A 12,312-nucleotide genomic window follows, 5' to 3' on the forward strand; every position below is an offset into this window, starting at 1 on the left:
ACCACAGCCTATGAACAGGCCGGGAATTTATAGAACATACTTGGTTCCTTTGGGAAACATGTTTATTTTTGAGTTTCTGAGCAGATGCATTTCTGCAGTTGAATAGCGGCTTTGCCAAGAAGTTCTGAAATGTAGCCATTTTAATAAAAAAAAATTGTGGTATAAGTTCTTTACCATCTGTTATTACTCTTGCAGGGAAGATTACTGCCTTAGGTGGGAGAGAAGAATAAAAAAATCCGTAGGTACCAGGCATTCGAAGATTCTACAATTTAAGTAACTCCGATTTACTTATTATTTTATGTAATTTCTTATTTTGGATCTGGCTATGCATAGATTTGTGCTGTTATTTGAGATGCCTAACTAAGCTTCTCCAGGGTACCCCTCTACCTTCTATTAATCTCTGATGTTCAGAATGTATTTAAAGGAGGAGGGGACAGAGAGGAAATGCTCCCCAGGTCACATTATAAACAAGGCCTAAAATAAAAATCCCTCACAGAGAGAATACACAGCAGTTTTGATTTTCACTCAGACTGATAGCAGAGCTTATTCAGTCAGCAAATCGTGAGAGCAGACACTAGCCAGCCCTGAAGTGAGGAGGGACACCCATGGGGAAAGGGCCCCGTATAAAATAGAGGGTGGAATCGTTCCTGTTTGCTTTGGAGCTGATCGGTCTCATTTTATAGGTGAAAAGGTGTTACGTTCACCTATAGATCTTTAGATAGGAAAACTAAGTATCCCAAAGTGTAGGAGAGTCCCCATACGTAGTTTGACTACTAACTTATTTCTCTCCACAAGCCTTGGAATTATTTTCACTAGGTAAAAGAGAGCAACAAATATGTTTACACTTCATCAGACGCTACAAAAAAATGAAAGGAAGTGAAGCTGCACAAAAGGCAACAGTTTTAAACAAGTAACACAGAAGGAAAGAGAAAGTTAACCTTGAACATACATTGTCATCCTAAAGCCTTAAGATCAAAAAGGTATTTCTTGCATCAAATTAAAAACAAAAAAGTGACCTTTACCGTATTCGTTTTTCACAACACTTCTCTTTATGGATCCAAGGCAAGCTATGGTTTAATCAGAATACAACTGATAGCAGTAAATGCCAAACAATATCAGAGGCATAGGGGCAAGTTGGTTTCTGGTCTTTGTAACAGGCCACTATGACCCTATTAGGAGATGTTTTAAAGGCGTTTCTTAGCATTTTGAACAAAATATTTGTACTCCCTACTGAAAATAGCTTAATAGAAGCCCCAAAGGAATTCTGTCTGCCTCATAAAATTGCTTTTAGAGTTTTCAGTTCCTGGCTGCTTCTTTCCAAATGCACAGTAAATATATATTCTAGCCCCAAGTACAAATTTTAGAGGAATATTTCCCTTTCTAAAGAGTAGACTTTGGCCTAATGCTTTCAGTAGGGGACATTGTGCTACATTAAAATAATTAACCCATAATTTTAAGTAGTGACATACAAATTAAAATAACTTGCCCTATCATTCTTAATATAGGGTGACCAGACGTTCTGCTTTTGGCAGGACAGTCCCACTTTTGAACAATTTGTCCCGCGTCCTGCGGCGTTTTTAAAAAGTCCCGATTTTTGGAAAGAATGCACGAACGGGTGGGAGAACAGGAAGGGAAAATACGATTTTCGGCTGTCATGTGGCTATTTCACCAGAATACGAGTTTTATATTATTTTTGTTAATTTTATAATGTTAAACTGTAATAATAACAAATAATTGTTGAGAAATGATTATCGAGAACTGCTTATCAAAGTTTGCATTGTTGTCAGGCCCTGCCTTGCCCCGTCCCCTGCCCTGCCCTCCCTCCGCCCCTGTTCTCCCCCCCCCCAGCCATGTTGTCCCGCTTTACCAATGTTAAAATCTGGTCACCCTATCTTAATATGCTTAATATAACTTCCCTTTTCATACACAAAAACGTTTGTATACACTCTTGCTCTCAGCCAGCTGCTAGCCTGAGAGCTCATGTACTATTACTGCTGAAGGTGTGACTTCAAATCCTAGCCACACAGCTTCCCAGCTATGTAGCAGACTACTTACCCTTTAAAATGATTCAGTTTTCTGGTCTGATACAATAGTGGTGAGCACTAGATAGAACTGTTGTTGGGAGTAAATGAAACAGTGAATGTAAAGTTTGCAGAAGGCACCAGCCTGTGTGTTGGAGGGTGGAGGGGGATAGGTCTACCAAACTTTCTTTGTCAGAAGGCCAGTGATTCTGGAGAACAGTGACAATAACCTCTCCAAAACTGTCCTGTTCTTCCTTTTCCAAAATCACAGTTGTATCCATAAAGGGTCAAAGCAAAGACCAAATTATCTCTTGTTTTAAATAATAAACAGCGCAACTCAGTGACAATCTATTACAACATTTCCAATTCCAAAGTTAATTCCCCAAAACTATTCAATATGGGCATCTTTAGAGTGGGAGCTATATTAACAAAACAACAAGAAGCGGCGGTGAAGGTTGGGCAGGACCTCCACCGACCAGACCAGCTGGGTCATGTCCGCCCCAGCCTGCCCGGCTCCGTCCTATTCTCACTACGTGTGATTCCATGTGCAATGCTTTCAATAAGTGTCAGTGATTTTTTTATTTTATTAATTTCTTTTATTTCTGGATTTTGTTAACTAAATCATATTTTTCTAAAACTGGTAATGTCTATTCTTACTTAATAAAACTTAAATCTCGTGTAAGTAATAATTACAGATTGACTGCCAGTTGTGACCAAATGCATGATATACTAAGGCCATGATCTACCAAATGCAGGTCTACGGACAGCTTCTCTAAATGCTTTAGAATCTAAAGTGGACATTAAGACTGATTTTTATCCTGCCCCAATGGAACTGATTGTTGCACAGCATGAAAGCAAATTTGACCTCTCACATCTCTGAATAAATGCATAGTTATGGCTCATTGTACACTTCAGTTCTCATTTCAATATGTTAACAATTTATTAAGAGGAGAAAATGTAATAAAATAAACACTGTCAGAAAGTGTTTTTGATATTTAAAACCTCCCTCAACTAATTCAAATATATCATTCATTATGCATCAAATTCTCAACCACTAAACAAACAAGATGAAAGGAATTGAGACCATTAATTTTTCCATCTCTAGCAGACCATTTCCATCATCAGACAATACAGGAGTGTTATCTCCTGTCTTTTTTTTTTTTTTTTTTTGAGACAGAGCGTCAAGTTGTCACCCTGGGTAGAGTGCTGTAGCATCACAGCTCACAGCAACCTCCAACTCCTGGGCTCAAGCGATTCTCCTGCCTCCACCTCCCAAGTAGCTGAGATTATAGGTGCCCGCCACAACACCCAGCTATTTTTTGGTTGCAGCCATCATTGTTGTTTGGTGGGCCCAGGCTGGATTCGAACCCACCAGCTCAGGTGTATGTGGCTGGCGCCTTAGCCCCTTGAGCCACAGGCGCTGAGCCTATCTCCTGTCTTAACACTCTTCTCTATGCTCTTCTCTCACAACCACCTCTATCCTCTGTTCCCTTTGTGACTAAGCTCCTCTATAGGGCTGTCTTGTTATAACAACTCTACTAAAAGTTCTTTTATCAAGGTCACCAATAACCCCCACATTGCCAAATCTCACGGGATTCTTTGGTAACAAACTCTGTGGGCCTCTAACCCACATTCTGTCTTACCCCTCTGATCTCTGAGCACCGAGTGTGGCAGGGTCAGGCTGGATGTCCTCTCTCTGTGTTCTCTTTCCTGTAGTCCTTGCTTTTATTATCTCTGTATGTGGATGACCCCCAATTGGATCACCAACCCTGACCAGTCCCAGCAGTTACAGATTTGTATATTCAACTGTTGACTTTCTATCTTCACCTATATGAAATACAGATGCACCTCAGAGATATTGTAGTTTTGGCTCCAGACCACCACGATAAAGCTAGTATCTCAATAAAGTGAGTAAAAGAAATTTTTTGCTTTCCAGTGCATATATAAGTTATGCTTACACTATACTATAGTCTATTAAGTGGGTAATAGCATTATTATGCCTAAAATACAGTGTATGCATATATTCTAATGAGAAAATGCTTTATTGCTACAAAAATGCTAACAATTATTTGAACCTTCAGTGAGCTATCACCTTTTGCTGGAGGTCTTGCCTCAATGTTGATGGGTACTGATTGAGTAAGGTGGTGGCTGCTTAAGGATGGGTTGGCTTTTTATAGGATAACAATAAAGTTTGCCACATCATTAACTCTTCCTTTCATAAAAATTTCTCAGTAGCATGTGATTTTGTTCAATAGCATTGCATCTACAGTAGAATCTCTGTCAAAATTGGAATTAATCTTCTCAAATACTGCTACTGCTTTATCAACCAAGCTTTTGTAATATTCTACATCCTTCGGTGTCATTTTAAGTGTCTATAGCAGGGGTTCTCAAACTTTTTAAACAGGGGGCCAGTTCACTGTCCCTCAGACCGTTGGAGGGCTGGACTGTGGGCCCCAGGACAAGTCAGCTGCTAAGCAGGACAGGCAGCTGAGGCAAAAACACCCAGAAGGCCAGATAAATGTCCTAGGCAGGCTGCATGTGGCCCATGGGCCATAGTTTGAGGATGCCTGGTCTACAGCATCTCACCAGGAGTAGATTTCAGCTCAAGAAACTGCTTTATTTACTCATCCATAATAAGCAACCCCTTATCCATTCCAGTTTTATCATTAGTGCATCAATTCAGTCATATCTTCAGGCTTCATTTCTAATTCCAGTTCTGTTACTATTTCCACCACAGCTGCAATTATTTCCTCCACTGAAGTCTTGAGCTTATCAAAGCTATCCATGAGGGCTAAAGTCAGCTTCTTCTAAACTCCTGTTCATGTTGATATTTTGACCCCCTTCCTCAAATTGTCTCTATAATGGTGGATTCTTTCCAGAATTATTTTAATTTACCTTACCCAGTTCTATCAGAGGAATCACTAGCTGTGATTTCTTCACTAGATGTATTTCTTCAGTAAGACAACTCGAAAGCCAAAATTTCTCACAGAGCCACAGGTTATGAAATGCAAAAATAGCAGAAGTGAAAACAACAGTAATCTCCTTGTACATTTCCACCAGAGCTCTTGGGTAGTAACTAGGTGCATTGTCAATGAGTAGTAATATTTTGAAAGGGATTTTTTTTTCTGAGAACTAAATATGTATAATGAGCTTAAGATATTCAGTAAACCGTGCTGTAAACAGATGTGTTCTCATCCGAACTTTATCAAATAGATTATAGAGTACAGGCAGAATAGACTTTAGCTTAATTCTGAAGGGCCCTAGAATTTTCATAATGTTTAATGAGCTTTGGCTTCAACTGGAAGTCATCGGCTGCATTAGCCCCTAACAAGAGAATCAGGCTGTCCTTTGAAGCCAGGCATTGATTTCTCCTCTCTAATTATGAAACTCTTAGATGGCATCTTCTTCTAATAGAAGGCTGCTTGTCTACACTGAAAATCTGATGCTTAGTGTAGCCACCTTTATCAATGATCTTAGATAAATTTTCTGGATAACTTGCCTGGCTTCTACATCAGCACTTGCTGTTTCTCCTTGTGCTTTTATGTCATGGAGATGACTTCTTTTTTAAACCACATAAACTAGTCTTTGTCAGCTTCCAAGATTTCTGCAGCTTCCTCACCTCTCTCTGCCCCTTATAGAGAGTTAGGACCTTTCACTGGATTAGGCTTTGGCTTAAGGGAATGTTGTCATCTGATCTTCTATCCAGACTACTAAAAATTTCTCTATATCAGCAATAAGGCTGTTTCACTTTTCGATCATTTGTGTGTTCACTAAAGTAGCATGTAATTAATTTCCTTCAAGAACTTTTTCCTTGTATTTGCAACTTTGCTATTTGGCTCAAGAGGCCTAGCCATCTATCTGTCTCAGCTTTCAACATGCCTTCCTAACTAAGCTGAATCATTTCTGGTTGTGACTTAAGTGAAAGATGTGTGACTCTTCCTTTCACTCGAACATTTAGAGGCCATTGTAGGGTTGTTAATTGGCTTAATTTCAATATTGTCATGTCTTAGGGAATAGGGAGGCCTGAGGATAGGCAAAGAGATGGAAACAGCTGATCAGCTTGGTGAGTGGAGCGATCAGAACACACCCAACATTTATCATTTAAGTTACTGTCTTAGATGGGCATGGTTCATGATATCCCAAAACAATTACAATAGTAACATCAAAGAACACTCAGCACAGATCACTATAACAGAAAAAGTTTAAATATTGGCTCAGCACCTGTAGCATGGTGGTTTACAGCACCAGCCACATATACCAAAGTTGGCAGGTTCAAGCCCAGCCCAGGCCAGCCAACCAACAATGACAACTGCAACAAAAAATAGCCAGGTATTATGGCAGGTGACTGTAGTTCCAGCTACTTGGAAGGCTGAGGCAAGAGAATCGCTTAAGCCCAAGAGTTTGAGGGTGTTGTGACCTGTGATGTCACAGCTCTCTACCAATGTTACTGGAGACTCTGTCCCCCCCCCAAAATAAAGGAAAAGATAAAGAAAAAGTTTAAATATTATGATAATTACCCAAATATGAGCAAAGACATGAAGTGGGCACTTGGGAAAATGATGCCAATGGACTTGCTTGAGGCAGGGTTGTCACCAATCCTCAGTTTGTAAAAAGCTTAATACCTGCAAAGTATAATAAAGCAAAGCACAGTAAAACAAGATTTGCCTGTAGAGGAACTTCAAACTCACTTTCTCAATAATGGGACTCTAGATTCACACTTCTTAAAAGATTTTTTCATCGCAGGAAGTGGAATTTATTTTTTTCTGATCTTTTACCAAACCAAACTAAACCAAACAAGTTTGGAGTGATCACTACTTTTCCCTTTTCTCTCATGTTCCATACCCAATTCATCACTAAATCCTTTGGCTCTGCCTCCTAAAACATCTAGCACTAACTACTTCTGACCCCTCCACCTACCACCTGAGGTCATGGCACCATCATCTCACTTGGATTATGAAAACAGCCTCTGTTGGTCCTTTCTGAATCTGCCTTGCCCACCTCGGGTTTATCTTTAGACAGTGCCAGAATGATCTTTATGAAATGGAAGTCACATTATGTTATCCTCCACCCTGGCTAAAACTTCCCAGAGGCTTCTCATTTCACCCTGAAAAGCCAAATTCCTTTTGATATCAGTCCTGTCTGGCAGCATCACTGCGTGTAGGGAAATCTTATAAAGAACAGGACAGATAATCAGATTTTCCAAGGTGAGTGAGTAGAAACATAATGTATTAATCTAGTAATTTTAAGGGGGCATGTGTGAGTCACCAAGTCATTGTCAGGCCATAGATGATATAAAGGAGAAGACTGTCGCAAAAAAATGTGTATTTTCTGGTCTCAGGAGTGGATGCACCAATCACTTAATGAATTTGACTCATTAATTAAGCATAGAGTAACACTACATATGCTAAAATCAAACGGAGTGATACTCAAATACTTAGCATTCCTGATTACCTTGGTTATGGGTCCTTAATATTTCTTATGCAACAATCAGAAAGGTCACATGCAATTAATCAGTAGCTGAATAACAGGAAGTCTAGATCATTGTACTTTGGAAAAAAAAAAAGAGGAGTTAGAGATGGAGGTCATACATAGATAAAAGATGAGATCATGAGGCAGTTTGGGGTTTTGCTTTTGTGATTAGTTAGGTGGGCCTGAAGCACTGCTCAGTGACCTGGGAATTATGAGTTTTTCTAATCAGCAGGCAGGAACAGGCACCTTTCTGGGCTGTGTGCGAACGCATCTCCCAGCCCGTGAGCACGGCATGTATGGCATATGTTTTTATTATACATGTGCTTTTCAATTTCTATCAGAACAGTTTTATATATATATCCTTTGTTGGGTTTGTTCCTTGAGACTTTTTTATAGTCTCAATTATATCTTTTAAATTTAATTTCCAAACTTTTGTTGCTGACATACAAAGTATGGTTACATTTTTATTCTGATTTTGCATCCAGCCACCTTTAACATTCCTATTAATTCTTATACTTTGCCTGTTTGTTTTATTATATTTTATATGAACATCATCATTTTGTTAGCAAATAATGAGTGTGTCATTTCTTTATCCTATTTAAAAAGTCTTTTTTGTCTTTCTGTTACCTCTTTATTATTTCACTGGTTTGGCTAGGACCTCTAGTACAACGTAAAATAAAAGTCATAACAGTGTTTCTTTCTTACAAGAAAAAAATTTGTAAATCTTTTTATCAGCATAAGGATCTTCTCTTCATCCCCAAAGGTTGGTAAGTTTTTTTATTTTCTGTACTTTTAAAGTAATAAAAGCATAATGAATTGTTATCAGGTGATATCCTGCATTTATCGAGACAGTTATATGATTAATCTGTTAATGCTGTGAATCAGAGGAACTGGTTTTCTACTATAAATTTTTTTTTTTTTTTTTTTTTTGAGACAGAGTCTCACATAGTTGCCCAGGCTAGAGTGCTATGGTGTTGCTCACAGCAACCTCAAACTTCATGGGCTCAAGCATCCTCTTGCCTCAGCCTCCGGAGTAGCTGGGCCTACAGGCACCGCTATAATGCCGGGCTACTTTTTCAATTTTTAGTAGATACAGGGTCTCACTCTTGCTCAGGCTGGTCTGGCATCCCTGAGCTCAAGCGATCCACCTCCTTTGGTGTGCCAGAGTGCTAGGTTTACAGGGGTGAGCCACCATGCCCCACTGTTTCTCTATTATAAATCAACTTTGCACGGCTGAGATAAACCAACTTGGTCATGCTTCAATAATATTCTTCTTAATATATTGCATAATTTGTTTGGCTAATACTTCATCTAGGATTTTTGCATGGAGGTTCCTGAGTGGGCCTGTCATTTTCTTTCTCATGCTGTTCTCAGCTTTTGACATCGAGGTTATGCTGGCATCATGAAATGAGTTAGACAGTGTTCCTTATTTTTATGTTCTTTGGAAGTATTTATGCACTATTACATTTTTTCCCCCTTCAAAGTTGGTGAGATTCAATGGTGAAGCCATCTCTATCTGGTGTTTTTATTTCATGAAGAATTTTGCAAAGTGATGAAATTTCTTTATCTCTTCTAGAAAAACCCAGGTTTTCTAATTTGTATTCAGTTGGCTTTAAAATACATCATACTAGGAATTTGTTAGTTTTACTCAAATGTTCAAATTCACTGGAATAAACTTGCTTATAATTTCTTCTTACAATCTTCTTAATTTCTTTATCAGCTAGACCATTTTCATTCCTCACATTGGTTCTGCCTTTCTTTATTAATCTCATCATAGTTGTATTAATATCAATTTCATTGACCTTTGCTATTATAAATATCTTTATTCTTTTAAAAAAATAATTTATGCTGTTTTCTTTTTCCAGTGTTTTTCACTTTTTAGATGGTTGTTTAGCTTTAATTCTGAGCCTTTTTCTTTCCTATTATTCCTGAAATTGAGATAAGTACGACTTTAGCCTTGTCCCATGAGTTTTATATAGTATTTTCATTATTATTCATCTCTGAACATTTTATAATATTAATTATAATTTCATCTTTGACCCATGGATTATTTAGTTGTGATTTTCTTCCAAACATATTGAATGTTTCTAGTTATCTTGTTGTTTTGATTTTTAACTGACTTTCACGGTAAACAGGGAATCTGACCTGCGATGCCTTAGTTCTTGGAACTTTATTGACACTTGTTTTTGGATCAGAATGTGGTAAATTTTATGGGTTTTGTGTACACGTCTAAAATCTTTTATAATTTGTAGTTAGTGAGCATAGTGTTCTAGATAATGCCCATTAATTCACTTTGTTAATCATATTTTTCAAGTCATCAGTATCATGTTAATTTTTTTTTTTTTTGAAACAGAATCTCACTTTGTTACCCAGGGTAGAGTGCCTTGAAGTCACAGTTCACAGCAACCTGAAACTCTTGGACTCAAACGATTTTCTTACCTCCGCCTCCCAAGTAGTAGGGACTATAGGTGCCCACCACAACGCCTGGCTATTTTTAGAGATGGGGTTTCACTCTTGCTCAGGCTGGTCTCAAACCTGTGAGCTCAGGCAATCCACCTGCCTCAGTCCCTCAGAGTTAGGATTACAGGTGTGAACCACAGTGCCCAGCCTCACGTTAATTTTTTCATCCATTGTTCTATTAGCCGTGAGAGAAATATACTTAAATCACTTGTTACAATTGTACATTTATTTTTTTCTTGTCTTTACTCTAAATTTTTTATTTGGATGTCCAAATTGTTGGCTTCTCTGTGAAACATTGGAAGAAGAAGAAAGTGTCCTGGGTCATGCATTAAACACACAAACACTAATGAAACCTGATAAGAGAAAACAAAAAATGCTCTATGCATAATTTTATTGATATCCAGCACCACAGATAAGCCAAACAGTCCTCGCAAAACTCACATGCAGCCTGCAGGCCAGACAACCTTGATGCGTACTTTAAAGCTGTGTTGATAGGCGCCTACAGCTTCAGAACTATTTTATCTTCATGAGTTATAAAATCTTTAGGCGTTATTTATTGACCTTTTTAATCTCTTTTAATGATTTTGCTATTAAATACATTTAGATTTCTCATCTTCCTATTAGATTCTGATTTGTATATGTTGTTTTAAAAATCACTTACTTTCAAATATTCTGAATCTGTAGGTTTTATATTTGTCTCTCATAAACAGCTCTAGACTTTTTGTCTTTTGTTCCTTGTACCTTGGGAAGCTAAAACATCATGGATCAAATTCAACCTAATCTGCAAATGCCGCGATAATGAAAGTGGGCTGCAGAACCCAACTTGACTTTCTACGAGGGACCACTGCTTGCACTCAGCGCTGAAAACGCCTTATGACCTTTCAATTCAATAATTATTTTTAAAAACATGTATTTACTCAGGATTATTATCTTGTTCTAGCAAGAGGGTTGATCTATAGTTTTCCATATTACAATAAATTAAAATGTCAAGTAGCAAAATTTTCATGGAATTTTATGAATTAGAAGATGTGATAATTCATATGTAGTAAAAATCTTTTTTATTGATGACATTGACATTTTTCTTAGTGTTTTAGTAAGATACGCTTTACAGATAGCAACATTTACCTGTTTTAATCTATAGTTCGATGGGTTTTGAATAGTTTTGTGGGGCATTTTTTCTTCTGGTGTAGTGTGTGTGTGTGTGTGTGCAACCACTATCACAATAAAGAAATACAGCAATCTCATGACCCCAAATAGTCCACCATGTCCCTTAGTAGCCAATTCTTTTCTCTACCTCCAGCCTGTGGCCACCACTGATCTGCACTGTGTAAAGTTTTCCTTTGCTCAGAATGCCATACACACGGAATCACGCAGAGCGTAGTCTAAGTCTGGCTCTTTTATATTTAACATAACACACTTATGACTTGTCCATGTTGTGCATTTCAATAATTGATTCTTTTTTAGTCCTGAATAATACTCCATGGTATGGATGTACCACCCTTTCATTATTTACTCACCATTTGAAGAAAATTTGTGTTGTTCTAGCTTTGGAAGGTTAGACATAAAACAGTTGTAAACGTTTACATGCATGTTTTCATGTAAATAAAACTTTCATCCTGGAAGTGAGAGGGTTAGATTGTATTGCGTGGAAGTGTTTGACTTTCTAAGAAGCTGCCAAACTGTTTTTCCGCACTGAACATACTATTCTGCATTCCTGCTAGCAGTGTGTGGGAGTTTCAGGTGCTCTAAATGATCGTCAGCATTTGGTATTACTGGTCTTTTCATATTTTAACTTTTGTAAGAGGCATGTAGTAGTATCTCCTTAGAACTTTTCATTTACTTCATAAACGATGGCCTTATTTATTCATGTAATTATTTGTCATATGAGTATCTTCCTTGGTGAAATGTCAACTCCACTTTGTAATATGTTGTTATTTTCTTAATATTGAGTTTTCAGAGTCCTTTATGTATCTTGTGTATAAATATCTTACCAAATAAGTGATCTGCAAATATTTTCTCCTACTCTGTGGCTAATTTTTTTTAAAAAGCAAAATACTTTAATTATTTTGAAGTCAATTATCAATTTTTTGTTTATAAGTTATGGTTTTAGTGTCACAAGTAAGAAATTTTTGCCTCTAAGGTCACGCAGATTTTCTTCAGTACTTATTTCTAAAAGTATTATAATTTTAGATTTCACATTAATCCATTTTGAGTGATCAGACATGCTTGTTTTGTGTTTGACCTTAGGAGAAGGTGTTCAGTTCACTGAGTGTGATCCTAGCTATAGATTTTTTGGCTTTTGGCTTTTTAAATGGATGTCCTTATTAGGTTAAAGAAATGCTCTTCTATTCCAAGATTGCTG

The sequence above is a fragment of the Otolemur garnettii genome, unplaced genomic scaffold, assembly GCF_000181295.1.
Source record: "Otolemur garnettii isolate 467f Iridium unplaced genomic scaffold, OtoGar3 scaffold00037, whole genome shotgun sequence".
Classification (NCBI taxonomy): domain Eukaryota; kingdom Metazoa; phylum Chordata; class Mammalia; order Primates; family Galagidae; genus Otolemur; species Otolemur garnettii.